At 58.6% G+C, this 15000-nt stretch overlaps 1 non-coding gene across 1 annotated transcript in view; it reads left to right on the top strand.

Moving 5' to 3' along the window:
- Positions 1–14444: 14444 nt before the first annotated feature.
- The window catches only part of LOC148314278 (18S ribosomal RNA), a 1933-nt gene continuing 1377 nt past the window's right edge, over positions 14445–15000 (top strand). Inside the window, exon 1 of the ribosomal RNA XR_015841855.1 lies at positions 14445–15000. This exon is cut by the window's right edge and continues 1377 nt beyond it. This is a non-coding gene — a ribosomal RNA (18S ribosomal RNA).

The following is a 15000-nucleotide window of genomic DNA, read 5'->3' as shown; positions in this document are numbered from 1 at the left end:
TCGTGAAAGTCAGGCCGAAGAGGACGGCCTTCTCCCGGACACAAGTTGGGCCGAGTGGCCCTCAAGTTCAACCGCGTGGATGCTCCGTCGGGGACGGCCCGGCGTTCGTGAAAGTCAGGCCGAAGAGGACGGCCTTCTCCCGGACACAAGTTGGGCCGAGTGGCCCTCAAGTTCAACCGCGTGGATGCTCCGTCGGGGACGGCCCGGCGTTCGTGAAAGTCAGGCCGAAGAGGACGGCCTTCTCCCGGACGCGAGGTGCGGGGGACCTGCCCCTGGTTAGGTGACCAGGGGTAAGGGCGTGAGTAAGAATTTGCACTAAGTCCAACAGGAGACTGGGGGCCGGCGTTGGTGAAAGTCAGGCCGAAGAGGACGGCCTTCCCCCGGACGCGAGGTGGGCCGAGTGGCCCCTAAGTTCAACCGCGTGGAGGCTCCGGAGGAGACAGGCCGGCATCCGTGAAAGTCAGGCCGAAGAGGATGGCCTCCCCCCGGACGCGAGGTGGGCCGAGTGGCCCCTAAGTTCAACCGCGTGGAGGCTCCGGAGGAGACAGGCCGGCGTCCGTGAAAGTCAGGCCGAAGAGGACGGCCTTCCCCCGGACGCGAGGTGGGCCGAGTGGCCCCTAAGTTCAACCGCGTGGAGGCTCCGGAGGAGACAGGCCGGCGTCCGTGAAAGTCAGGCCGAAGAGGATGGCCTCCTCCCGGACGCGAGGTGGGCCGAATTGCACTAAGTGCGACCAGGGGTTGGACGTTTAGGTGACCAGGGGTGGGCCACTTAGGCGACCAGGGGTGGGCCACTTAGGCGACCAGGGGTGGGCCACTTAGGCGACCAGGGGTGGGCCACTTAGGCGACCAGGGGTGGGCCACTTAGGTGACCAGGGGCGGCAGGTTTAGGCGACCAGGGGTGGGCCGTTTAGGTGACCAGGGGTAAGGGGTTTAGGCGACCAGGGGTGGGACGTTTAGGTGACCAGGGGTGGGACGTTTAGGTGACCAGGGGTGGGCCACTTAGGCGACCAGGGGTAAGGGGTTTAGGTGACCAGGGGTAAGGGGTTTAGGCGACCAGGGGTGAGACGTTTAGGCGACCAGGGGTAAGGGGTTTAGGTGACCAGGGGTAAGGGGGTTAGGCGACCTGGGGCTGGAGAGGAGCACCTTCCCCGGGCACAGGCAGGGAGCGAGCGCCCACCCCCAGCTCCATCGCTCCGGGGGTAATAGGCCGGCGTCTGCCACACTTAGCCCGGAGAGGAGCACCTTCCCCGGGCACGGGCCGGGAGCGAGCGCCCCCCAGCTCCATCGCTCCGGGGGTAATAGGCCGGCGTCTGCCACACTTAGGCCGGAGAGGAGCACCTTCCCCGGGCACGGGCGGGGAGCGAGCGCCCCCCAGCTCCATCGCTCCGGGGGTAATAGGCCGGCGTCTGCCACACTTAGCCCGGAGAGGAGCACCTTCCCCGGGCACGGGCGGGGAGCGAGCGCCCCCAGCTCCATCGCTCCGGGGGTAATAGGCCGGCGTCTGTCACACTTAGCCCGAATAGGAGCACCTTCCCCGGGCACGGGAGGTGCCAAGCGGCCCCTAAGTCTACCCTCATGGAAGCTCCGGAGGAGGAGGGCGGGCGTGTGTCACACTTAGCCCGGAGAGGAGCACCTTCCCCGGGCACAGGCGGTGCCAAGCGGCCCCTAAGTTTGCCCTTATGGAAGCTCCGGAGGAGGAGTGCGGGCGTGTGTCACACTTAGCCCGGAGAGGAGCACCTTCCCCGGGCACAGGCGGTGCCAAGCGGCCCCTAAGTTTGCCCAAATGGAAGCTCCGGAGGAGGAGTGCGGGCGTGTGTCACACTTGGCCCGAATAGGAGCACCTTCCCCGGGCACAGGCGGTGCCAAGCGGCCCCTAAGTTTACCCTCATGGAAACTCCGGAGGAGGAGGGCGGGCGTGTGTCACACTTGGCCCGAATATGAGGACCTTCCCCGGGCACAGGCCGTGCCAAGCGGCCCCTAAGTCTACCCTTATGGAAGCTCCGGAGGAGGAGTGCATGCTGCCTGACAGTGAAGCCGAATAGGAGCACCTTCCCCGGGCACAGACGGTGCCAAGCGGCCCCTAAGTTTGCCCTTATGGAAGCTCCGGAGGAGGAGTGCATGCTGTGTGACAGTGAAGCCGAATAGGAGCACCTTCCCCGGGCACAGACGGTGCCAAGCGGCCCCTAAGTCTACCCTTATGGAAGCTCCGGAGGAGGAGTGCGGGCGTGTGTCACACTTGGCCCGAATATGAGCACCTTCCCCGGGCACAGGCGGTGCCAAGCGGCCCCTAAGTTTGCCCAAATGGAAGCTCCGGAGGAGGAGTGCGGGCGTGTGTCACACTTGGCCCGAATATGAGCACCTTCCCCGGGCACAGGCGGTGCCAAGCGGCCCCTAAGTTTGCCCAAATGGAAGCTCCGGAGGAGGAGTGCGGGCGTGTGTCACACTTGGCCCGAATATGAGCACCTTCCCCGGGCACAGACGGTGCCAAGCGGCCCCTAAGTTTGCCCAAATGGAAGCTCCGGAGGAGGAGTGCATGCTGCCTGACAGTGAAGCCGACTATGAGCACCTTCCCCGGGCACAGGCGGTGCCAAGCGGCCCCTAAGTCTACCCTCATGGAAGCTCCGGAGGAGGAGTGCGGGCGTGTGTCACACTTGGCCCGAATATGAGCACCTTCCCCGGGCACAGACGGTGCCAAGCGGCCCCTAAGTTTGCCCAAATGGAAGCTCCGGAGGAGGAGTGCACGCTGTGTGACAGTGAAGCCGAATATGAGCACCTTCCCCGGGCACAGGCGGTGCCAAGCGGCCCCTAAGTTTGCCCTTATGGAAGCTCCGGAGGAGGAGTGCATGCTGTGTGACAGTGAAGCCGAATATGAGCACCTTCCCCGGGCACAGGCTGGTGCCAAGCGGCCCCTAAGTTTGCCCAAATGGAAGCTCCGGAGGAGGAGTGCGGGCGTGTGTCACACTTGGCCCGAATAGGAGCACCTTCCCCGGGCACGGGCGGTGCCAAGCGGCCCCTAAGTTTGCCCAAATGGAAGCTCCGGAGGAGGAGTGCATGCTGCCTGACAGTGAAGCCGAATATGAGCACCTTCCCCGGGCACAGGCGGTGCCAAGCGGCCCCTAAGTCTACCCTAATGGAAGCTCCGGAGGAGGAGGGCGGGCGTGTGTCACACTTGGCCCGAATAGGAGCACCTTCCCCGGGCACAGGCGGTGCAAAGCGGCCCCTAAGTCGGTAAAGGTTGAAATAAGTAAATAAATACAAAAAGGACGAGGGGGGAAAAAAAAAGGCAAAAACGTATAAAATTCCCCCATTCATTTCAATGGGCTCGGCCGAATTGGGCTTGCGGGACCGCCGAGGGCACGCCGGAGGGCGGTTGAGTCGGTAAAAGTTGAAATAAATGAATAAATACAAAAAGGACGAGGGGGGGGAAAAAAAGGCAAAAACGTATAAAATTCCCCCATTCATTTCAATGGGCTCGGCCGAATTGGGCTTGCGGGACCGCCGAGGGCACGCCGGAGGGCGGTTGAGTCGGTAAAAGTTGAAATAAATGAATAAATACAAAAAGAACGAGGGGGGGGGGAAAAAAGGCAAAAACGTATAAAATTCCCCCATTCATTTCAATGGGCTCGGCCGAATTGGGCTTGCGGGACCGCCGAGGGCACGCCGGAGGGCGGTTGAGTCGGTAAAAGTTGAAATAAATGAATAAATACAAAAAGAACGAGGGGGGGAAAAAAGGCAAAAACGTATAAAATCCCCCATTCATTTCAATGGGCTCGGCCGAATTGGGCTTGCGGGACCGCCGAGGGCACGCCGGAGGGCGGTTGAGTCGGTAAAAGTTGAAATAAATGAATAAATACAAAAAGAACGAGGGGGGGAAAAAAAAGGCAAAAACGTATAAAATTCCCCCATTCATTTCAATGGGTTCGGCCGAATTGGGCTTGCGGGACCGCCGGGGGCACGCCGGAGGGCGGTTGAGTCGGTAAAAGTTGAAATAAATGAATAAATACAAAAAGAACGAGGGGGGGAAAAAAGGCAAAAACGTATAAAATCCCCCCATTCATTTCAATGGGCTCGGCCGAATTGGGCTTGCGGGACCGCCGGGGGCACGCCGGAGGGCGGTTGAGTCGGTAAAAGTTGAAATAAATGAATAAATACAAAAAGAACGAGGGGGGGGGAAAAAAGGCAAAAACGTATAAAATTCCCCCATTCATTTCAATGGGCTCGGCCGAATTGGGCTTGCGGGACCGCCGAGGGCACGCCGGAGGGCGGTTGAGTCGGTAAAAGTTGAAATAAATGAATAAATCACAAAAAGAACGAGGGGGGGGGGGAAAAAAGGCAAAAGCAAAAACGTATAAAATCCCCCATTCATTTCAATGGGCTCGGCCGAATTGGGCTTGCGGGACCGCCGAGGGCACGCCGGAGGGCGGTTGAGTCGGTAAAAGTTGAAATAAATGAATAAATACAAAAAAGAACGAGGGGGGGGGAAAAAAGGCAAAAAACGTATAAAATTCCCCCCATTCATTTCAATGGGCTCGGCCGAATTGGGCTTGCGGGACCGCCGAGGGCACGCCGGAGGGCGGTTTGAGTCGGTAAAAGTTGAAATAAATGAATAAATACAAAAAAGAACGAGGGGGGGGAAAAAAGGCAAAAACGTATAAAATCCCCCCATTCATTTTCAATGGGCTCGGCCGAATTGGGCTTGCGGGACCGCCGAGGGCACGCGCGGAGGGCGGTTGAGTCGGTAAAAGTTGAAATAAAATGAATAAATACAATAAAGAACGAGGGGGGAGGTAAAAAAAAGGCAAAAACGTATAAAATTCCCCCATTCATTTCAATGGGTTCGGCCGAATTGGGCTTGCGGGGACCGCCCGGGGGGCACGCCGGAGGGCGGTTGAGTCGGTAATAGTTGAAATAAATGAATAAATACAAAAAGAACGAGGGGGGGAAAAAAAGGCAAAAACGTAATAAATCCCCCCATTCATTTCAATGGCTCGGCCGAATTGGGCTTGCGGGACCGCCGAGGGCACGCCGCGAGAGGGCGGTTGAGTCAGGTAATAAGTTGAAATAAATGAAATAAATACAAAAAGAACGAGGGGGGGGGGAAAAAAAAGGCAAAAACGTATAAAATTCCCCATTCATTTCAATGGGCTCGGCCGAATTGGGCTTGCGGGACCGCCGAGGGCACGCCGGAGGGCGGTTGAGTCGGTAAAAGTTGAAATAAATGAATAAATACAAAAAGAACGAGGGGGGGAAAAAAGGCAAAAACGTATAAAATCCCCCCATTCATTTCAATGGGCTCGGCCGAATTGGGCTTGCGGGACCGCCGAGGGCACGCCGGAGGGCGGTTGAGTCGGTAAAAGTTGAAATAAATGAATAAATACAAAAAGAACGAGGGGGGGAAAAAAAAGGCAAAAACGTATAAAATTCCCCCATTCATTTCAATGGGTTCGGCCGAATTGGGCTTGCGGGACCGCCGGAGGGCACGCCGGAGGGCGGTTGAGTCGGTAAAAGTTGAAATAAATGAATAAATACAAAAAGAACGAGGGGGGGAAAAAAAAGGCAAAAACGTATAAAATTCCCCCATTCATTTCAATGGGTTCGGCCGAATTGGGCTTGCGGGACCGCCGGGGGCACGCGCGGAGGGCGGTTGAGTCGGTAAAAGTTGAAATAAATGAATAAATACAAAAAGAACGAGGGGGGGAAAAAAAGGCAAAAACGTATAAAATCCCCCCATTCATTTCAATGGGCTCGGCCGAATTGGGCTTGCGGGACCGCCGAGGGCACGCCGGAGGGCGGTTGAGTCGGTAAAAGTTGAAATAAATGAATAAATACAAAAAGAACGAGGGGGGAAAAAAAGGCAAAAACGTATAAAATTCCCCCATTCATTTCAATGGGCTCGGCCGAATTGGGCTTGCGGGACCGCCGAGGGCACGCCGGAGGGCGGTTGAGTCGGTAAAAGTTGAAATAAATGAATAAATACAAAAAGAACGAGGGGGGGAAAAAAAAGGCAAAAACGTATAAAATTCCCCCATTCATTTCAATGGGCTCGGCCGAATTGGGCTTGCGGGACCGCCGAGGGCACGCCGGAGGGCGGTTGAGTCGGTAAAAGTTGAAATAAATGAATAAATACAAAAAGAACGAGGGGGGGGGAAAAAAAGGCAAAAACGTATAAAATTCCCCCATTCATTTCAATGGGCTCGGCCGAATTGGGCTTGCGGGACCGCCGAGGGCACGCCGGAGGGCGGTTGAGTCGGTAAAAGTTGAAATAAATGAATAAATACAAAAAGAACGAGGGGGGGAAAAAAAAGGCAAAAACGTATAAAATTCCCCCATTCATTTCAATGGGCTCGGCTAAAATGGGCCTGCAGTACTGCCGAGAGGCCGCCGGAGGACGCCCTAGTAGGCAAACGTTGATCCCCACACACGAGGGGTCAGTTAGGCGACCAGGGGTAGCGTTTAGGCGACCAGGGGTAGCGTTTAGGTGACCAGGGGAAGCGTTTAGGCGACCAGGGGTAGCGTTTAGGTGACCAGGGGTAGCGTTTAGGCGACCAGGGGTAGCGTTTAGGCGACCAGGGGTAGCGTTTAGGCGACCAGGGGTAGCTTTTAGGCGACCAGGGGTAGCTTTTAGGCGACCAGGGGTAGCGTTTAGGCGACCAGGGGCGTTGCAGTTCCGCCGAATTGCATTAGGGGCGCTGCAGTAGGCAAACGTTCTTCCCCCCTAGTCAGAGGGTCATTTGCCTACTTCCCAGGTTTACCCGGGTTTTCCAAAACACCTGGGGCACATTTTCAGGGATCACGTTTTTAGAAACAAAAATATTCATAATTTCTTCTAAGTCCCCTTTCCAGCGGGGAACTTTGAAACATTGTATCCGACCACTGAAGGCTGTTGGCGGGCACGGCGCGGCAAACAGCCCGCACTCAGGCATGGAGCTCCGGGGAAAGTTGCCTAATTTCTTCTAAGTCCCCTTTCCAGCGGGGAACTTTGAAACATTGTATCCGACCGTGGAAGGCTGTTGGCGGGCACGGCGCGGCTCATAGCCGGCCCTCAGGCACGGAGCTCCGGGTGAATTTTCACAAATTTCTTCTAAGTCCCCTTTCCAGCGGGGAACTTTGAAACATTGTATCCGACCGTGGAAGGCTGTTGGCGGGCACGGCGCGGCTCATAGCCGGCCCTCGGGCACGGAGCTCCGGGTGAATTTTACAAATTTCTTCTAAGTCCCCTTTCCAGCGGGGAACTTTGAAACATTGTATCCGACCGTGGAAGGCTGTTGGCGGGCACGGCGCGGCTCATAGCCGGCCCTCGGGCACGGAGCTCCGGGTGAATTTTTACAAATTTCTTCTAAGTCCCCTTTCCAGCGGGGAACTTTGAAACATTGTATCCGACCGTGGAAGGCTGTTGGCGGGCACGGCGCGGCTCATAGCCGGCCCTCGGGCACGGAGCTCCGGGTGAATTTTCACAAATTTCTTCTAAGTCCCCTTTCCAGCGGGGAACTTTGAAACATTGTATCCGACCGTGGAAGGCTGTTGGCGGGCACGGCGCGGCTCATAGCCGGCCCTCAGGCACGGAGCTCCGGGTGAATTTTCACAAATTTCTTCTAAGTCCCCTTTCCAGCGGGGAACTTTGAAACATTGTATCCGACCAAAGGAAGGCTGTTGGCGGGCGCGGCGCGGCTCATAGCCGGCCCTCGGGCACGGAGCTCCGGGTGAATTTTACTCAATTCTTCTAAGTCCCCTTTCCAGCGGGGAACTTTCAAACATTGTATCCGACCACTGAAGGCTGTTGGCGGGCGCGGCGCGGCTCATAGCCGGCCCTCAGGCACGGAGCTCCGGGTGAATTTTCACAAATTTCTTCTAAGTCCCCTTTCCAGCGGGGAACTTTGAAACATTGTATCCGACCGTGGAAGGCTGTTGGCGGGCACGGCGCGGCTCATAGCCGGCCCTCGGGCACGGAGCTCCGGGTGAATTTTCACAAATTTCTTCTAAGTCCCCTTTCCAGCGGGGAACTTTGAAACATTGTATCCGACCGTGGAAGGCTGTTGGCGGGCACGGCGCGGCTCATAGCCGGCCCTCGGGCACGGAGCTCCGGGTGAATTTTTACAAATTTCTTCTAAGTCCCCTTTCCAGCGGGGAACTTTGAAACATTGTATCCGACCGTGGAAGGCTGTTGGCGGGCACGGCGCGGCTCATAGCCGGCCCTCGGGCACGGAGCTCCGGGTGAATTTTCACAAATTTCTTCTAAGTCCCCTTTCCAGCGGGGAACTTTGAAACATTGTATCCGACCGTGGAAGGCTGTTGGCGGGCACGGCGCGGCTCATAGCCGGCCCTCGGGCACGGAGCTCCGGATGAATTTTTACAAATTTCTTCTAAGTCCCCTTTCCAGCGGGGAACTTTGAAACATTGTATCCGACCGTGGAAGGCTGTTGGCGGGCACGGCGCGGCTCATAGCCGGCCCTCGGGCACGGAGCTCCGGGTGAATTTTCACAAATTTCTTCTAAGTCCCCTTTCCAGCGGGGAACTTTGAAACATTGTATCCGACCGTGGAAGGCTGTTGGCGGGCGCGGCGCGGCTCATAGCCGGCCCTCGGGCACGGAGCTCCGGGTGAATTTTTACAAATTTCTTCTAAGTCCCCTTTCCAGCGGGGAACTTTGAAACATTGTATCCGACCGTGGAAGGCTGTTGGCGGGCACGGCGGGGCTCATAGCCGGCCCTCGGGCACGGAGCTCCGGGTGAATTTTTACAAATTTCTTCTAAGTCCCCTTTCCAGCGGGGAACTTTGAAACATTGTATCCGACCGTGGAAGGCTGTTGGCGGGCACGGCGGGGCTCATAGCCGGCCCTCGGGCACGGAGCTCCGGGTGAATTTTACAAATTTCTTCTAAGTCCCCTTTCCAGCGGGGAACTTTGAAACATTGTATCCGACCAAAGGAAGGCTGTTGGCGGGCGCGGCGCGGCTCATAGCCGGCCCTCGGGCACGGAGCTCCGGGTGAATTTTACAAATTTCTTCTAAGTCCCCTTTCCAGCGGGGAACTTTGAAACATTGTATCCGACCGTGGAAGGCTGTTGGCGGGCACGGCGCGGCTCATAGCCGGCCCTCAGGCACGGAGCTCCGGGTGAATTTTCACAAATTTCTTCTAAGTCCCCTTTCCAGCGGGGAACTTTGAAACATTGTATCCGACCGTGGAAGGCTGTTGGCGGGCACGGCGCGGCTCATAGCCGGCCCTCGGGCACGGAGCTCCGGGTGAATTTTACAAATTTCTTCTAAGTCCCCTTTCCAGCGGGGAACTTTGAAACATTGTATCCGACCGTGGAAGGCTGTTGGCGGGCACGGCGCGGCTCATAGCCGGCCCTCGGGCACGGAGCTCCGGGTGAATTTTTACAAATTTCTTCTAAGTCCCCTTTCCAGCGGGGAACTTTGAAACATTGTATCCGACCGTGGAAGGCTGTTGGCGGGCACGGCGCGGCTCATAGCCGGCCCTCGGGCACGGAGCTCCGGGTGAATTTTCACAAATTTCTTCTAAGTCCCCTTTCCAGCGGGGAACTTTGAAACATTGTATCCGACCGTGGAAGGCTGTTGGCGGGCACGGCGCGGCTCATAGCCGGCCCTCAGGCACGGAGCTCCGGGTGAATTTTCACAAATTTCTTCTAAGTCCCCTTTCCAGCGGGGAACTTTGAAACATTGTATCCGACCAAAGGAAGGCTGTTGGCGGGCGCGGCGCGGCTCATAGCCGGCCCTCGGGCACGGAGCTCCGGGTGAATTTTACTCAATTCTTCTAAGTCCCCTTTCCAGCGGGGAACTTTCAAACATTGTATCCGACCACTGAAGGCTGTTGGCGGGCGCGGCGCGGCTCATAGCCGGCCCTCAGGCACGGAGCTCCGGGTGAATTTTCACAAATTTCTTCTAAGTCCCCTTTCCAGCGGGGAACTTTGAAACATTGTATCCGACCGTGGAAGGCTGTTGGCGGGCACGGCGCGGCTCATAGCCGGCCCTCGGGCACGGAGCTCCGGGTGAATTTTCACAAATTTCTTCTAAGTCCCCTTTCCAGCGGGGAACTTTGAAACATTGTATCCGACCGTGGAAGGCTGTTGGCGGGCACGGCGCGGCTCATAGCCGGCCCTCGGGCACGGAGCTCCGGGTGAATTTTTACAAATTTCTTCTAAGTCCCCTTTCCAGCGGGGAACTTTGAAACATTGTATCCGACCGTGGAAGGCTGTTGGCGGGCACGGCGCGGCTCATAGCCGGCCCTCGGGCACGGAGCTCCGGGTGAATTTTCACAAATTTCTTCTAAGTCCCCTTTCCAGCGGGGAACTTTGAAACATTGTATCCGACCGTGGAAGGCTGTTGGCGGGCACGGCGCGGCTCATAGCCGGCCCTCGGGCACGGAGCTCCGGATGAATTTTTACAAATTTCTTCTAAGTCCCCTTTCCAGCGGGGAACTTTGAAACATTGTATCCGACCGTGGAAGGCTGTTGGCGGGCACGGCGCGGCTCATAGCCGGCCCTCGGGCACGGAGCTCCGGTGTGAATTTTCACAAATTTCTTCTAAGTCCCCTTTCCAGCGGGGAACTTTGAAACATTGTATCCGACCGTGGAAGGCTGTTGGCGGGCGCGGCGCGGCTCATAGCCGGCCCTCGGGCACGGAGCTCCGGGTGAATTTTTACAAATTTCTTCTAAGTCCCCTTTCCAGCGGGGAACTTTGAAACATTGTATCCGACCGTGGAAGGCTGTTGGCGGGCACGGCGGGGCTCATAGCCGGCCCTCGGGCACGGAGCTCCGGGTGAATTTTTACAAATTTCTTCTAAGTCCCCTTTCCAGCGGGGAACTTTGAAACATTGTATCCGACCGTGGAAGGCTGTTGGCGGGCACGGCGGGGCTCATAGCCGGCCCTCGGGCACGGAGCTCCGGGTGAATTTTACAAATTTCTTCTAAGTCCCCTTTCCAGCGGGGAACTTTGAAACATTGTATCCGACCAAAGGAAGGCTGTTGGCGGGCGCGGCGCGGCTCATAGCCGGCCCTCGGGCACGGAGCTCCGGGTGAATTTTACAAATTTCTTCTAAGTCCCCTTTCCAGCGGGGAACTTTGAAACATTGTATCCGACCGTGGAAGGCTGTTGGCGGACGCGGCGCGGCTCACAGCCCGCCCTCAGGCACGGAGCTCCGGGGGAATTTCCCCCTCATTTCTTCTAAGTCCCCTTTCCAGCGGGGAACTTTCAAACATTGTATCCGACCGTGGAAGGCTGTTGGCGGGCACGGCGCGGCTCATAGCCGGCCCTCAGGCACGGAGCTCCGGGTGAATTTGACAAATTCCTTCTAAGTCCCCTTTCCAGCGGGGAACTTTGAAACATTGTATCCGACCGTGGAAGGCTGTTGGCGGGCACGGCGCGGCTCATAGCCGGCCCTCAGGCACGGAGCTCCGGGTGAATTTGACAAATTCCTTCTAAGTCCCCTTTCCAGCGGGGAACTTTGAAACATTGTATCCGACCGTGGAAGGCTGTTGGCGGGCACGGCGCGGCTCATAGCCGGCCCTCAGGCACGGAGCTCCGGGTGAATTTTTACAAATTTCTTCTAAGTCCCCTTTCCAGCGGGGAACTTTGAAACATTGTATCCGACCACTGAAGGCTGTTGGCGGACGCGGCGCGGCTCACAGCCCGCCCTCAGGCACGGAGCTCCGGGGAAATTTGGCTCATTTCTTCTAAGTCCCCTTTCCAGCGGGGACCTTTCAAACATTGTATCCGACCACTGAAGGCTGTTGGCGGGCGCGGCGCGGCTCACAGCCCGCCCTCAGGCACGGAGCTCCGGGGAAATTTGCCTCATTTCTTCTAAGTCCCCTTTCCAGCGGGGAACTTTCAAACATTGTATCCGACCACTGAAGGCTGTTGGCGGGCGCGGCGCGGCTCACAGCCCGCCCTCAGGCACGGAGCTCCGGGGAAATTTGCCTCATTTCTTCTAAGTCCCCTTTCCAGCGGGGAACTTTCATACATTGTATCCGACCACTGAAGGCTGTTGGCGGACGCGGCGCGGCTCACAGCCCGCCCTCAGGCACGGAGCTCCGGGGGAATTTGCCCCCTCATTTCTTCTAAGTCCCCTTTAGGCGACCAGGGGTTGACAATTTAGGTGACCAGGGGTTGACAATTTAGGCGACCAGGGGTGACTTTTAGGCGACCAGGGGTGAGGTTTAGGCGACCAGGGGTGAGGTTTAGGCGACCAGGGGTAGCGTTTAGGCGACCAGGGGCGTTGCAGTTCCGCCGAATTGCATTAGGGGCGCTGCAGTAGGCAAACGTTTTTACCCCTAGTCAGAGGGTCATTTGCCTACTTCCCAGGTTTACCCGGGTTTTCCAAAACACCTGGGGCACATTTTTAGGAACCACGTTTTTAGAAACAAAAATTCTTCTATGTCCACCTCCGTGAAAGAAATTGCCCAATGGTTCCCGCGGAAGAGAGCTGCCAGGCGGACGCATACTGCAATAACGGCCGCCCTGGCGCTCTGGTGGATGTTATCCTCGAAATTTCTTCTATGTGCCCATTCCAGCGGGCAACTTGCGAACAATGGTGTCCGACCATGGAAGGCTGTTGGCGGACGCGGCGCGGCTCACAGCCCGCCCTCAGGCACGGAGCTCCGGGGGAATTTTCCCCTCATTTCTTCTAAGTCCCCATTCCAGCGGGGAGCTTGCAAACGTGGTATCCGACCACTGAAGGCTGTTGGCGGGCACGGCCCCACCAGCGCAACACGGCACTTCCTATGACTCGGGTCCGACGCAGGAGGAGCGGTCCTCCCGGCCCCGCCACACGGCACTTCCTATGACTCGGGTCCGACGCAGGAGGAGCGGTCCTCCCGGCCCCGCCACACGGCACTTCCTATGACTCGGGTCCGACGCAGGAGGAGCGGTCCTCCCGGCCCCGCCACACGGCACTTCCTATGACTCGGGTCCGACGCAGGAGGAGCGGTCCTCCCGGCCCCGCCACACGGCACTTCCCATGACTCGGGTCCGACGCAGGAGGAGCGGTCCTCCCGGCCCCACCACCGCCACACGGCACTTCCCATGACCCGGGTCCGACGCAGGAGGAGCGGTCCTCCCGGCCCCACCGCAACACACACAACCACTGACCGATTGGCAATCATGACCCGCCATCGGAGGGCCCCTGCCGGCCCCGGCCTCGCGCCGGGGTGTTCGGGTGGACGGTTCCTTCGGCCTGCGGGTCGACCTCTGAGCGTTGGCCGGCACCGCAGCACACACAACCACTGACCGATTGGCAATCATGACCCGCCATCGGAGGGCCCCTGCCGGCCCCGGCCTCGCGCCGGGGTGTTCGGGTGGACGGTTCCTTCGGCCTGCGGGTCGACCTCTGAGCGTTGGCCGGCACCGCAGCACACACATAACCACTGACCGATTGGCAATCATGACCCGCCATCGGAGGGCCCCTGCCGGCCCCGGCCTCGCGCCGGGGTGTTCGGGTGGACGGTTCCTTCGGCCTGCGGGTCGACCTCTGAGCGTTGGCCGGCACCGCATCACCGCAGCACACATAACCACTGACCGATTGGCAATCATGACCCGCCATCGGAGGGCCCCTGCCGGCCCCGGCCTCGCGCCGGGGTGTTCGGGTGGACGGTTCCTTCGGCCTGCGGGTCGACCTCTGCGCGTTGGCCGGCACTTCCCTACCGTTACCCCCCCACCCCTGGGGTTGTGACAAAACGGCACTTCCTATGACTCGGGTCCGACGCTGGAGGAGCGGTCCTCCCGGCCCATCTCGCACCCACACCCTGACATATACTGCACCACACCAACCACTGACCGATTGGCAAGCATGACCCGCCATCGGAGGGCCCCTGCCGGCCCCGGCCTCGCGCCGGGGTGTTCGGGTGGACGGTTCCTTCGGCCTGCGGATCGACCTCTAGCGCACCAACCAGCGCGAAACCGCTTTCGTCGCGAGACCGAGACGACCCTGTCGCGTGCCCGTTGGCCACACGGGCCCAGAGATGTCCTACACGGGAGTTCCGCCGCGCTCGCGGGTACCCCGCGCCGCCCCGCCACGAGAGGGGCGCGGGAGCCCAGGCCCGCATCAGCCGAGCGGTCCTTTCCGAAAAAGCATGTTTCTCAAACCCTACCGGCGTCTGTCAGAAGACGCCGCCTCCGAGTGCGTGTTGCGGTCGCGGGCGTGCGGGCGGCTCCGGCTCCCTCCCGCGACTGACCGCCACGCGGTAACGCGGCCTCTACGGACCGAGTACATACCGAGGCCCAGCCGACTTCCTCACCGCGCACGGGGGCTGAATCGTAACGGAAATTTCGGTAGCCCACGTCCGAAATAAATATGAAAGAAACGAGGGAGGCTGGGGTGCCGCCGGGGGTAACCCCGCGGGAGGCCGTCTCCCGCGGGCGCCGCCCGGTCCCCGCGCCCGGCTCCCCGCTCAGCTCCGGTTCCAATGCAAGAAACACAGACCGCCGGACGCGAGGGCTACCTGGTTGATCCTGCCAGTAGCATATGCTTGTCTCAAAGATTAAGCCATGCAAGTCTAAGTACACACGGTTCCGATACAGTGAAACTGCGAATGGCTCATTAAATCAGTTATGGTTCCTTTGATCGCTCCACCGTTACTTGGATAACTGTGGCAATTCTAGAGCTAATACATGCAAACGAGCGCCGACCCGTCTCCGCGGGGACGCGCGCATTTATCAGACCCAAAACCCACGCGGGTTCGGTTTGCCGCGGTGCAGCGGGCCCGCCGGCTTTCACAGCCGGCGGGCTGTCGGTCTCCGCGGTGCCGCCGGCCCGGCCCCCCCTTTGGTGACTCTAGATAACGCCCGAGCCGATCGCCGGCCCCCCCGCGGCGGCGACGTCTCATTCGAATGTCTGCCCTATCAACTTTCGATGGTACTTTCTGCGCCTACCATGGTGACAACGGGTAACGGGGAATCAGGGTTCGATTCCGGAGAGGGAGCCTGAGAAACGGCTACCACATCCAAGGAAGGCAGCAGGCGCGCAAATTACCCACTCCCGACACGGGGAGGTAG

Source organism: Idiotropiscis lumnitzeri, unplaced genomic scaffold (genome assembly GCF_059441095.1).
Source record: "Idiotropiscis lumnitzeri isolate Australia: NSW breed Sydney's pygmy pipehorse unplaced genomic scaffold, RoL_Ilum_1.0 HiC_scaffold_345, whole genome shotgun sequence".
Lineage (NCBI taxonomy): Eukaryota > Metazoa > Chordata > Actinopteri > Syngnathiformes > Syngnathidae > Idiotropiscis > Idiotropiscis lumnitzeri.
This window is presented reverse-complemented; position numbering and strand designations above follow the sequence as displayed.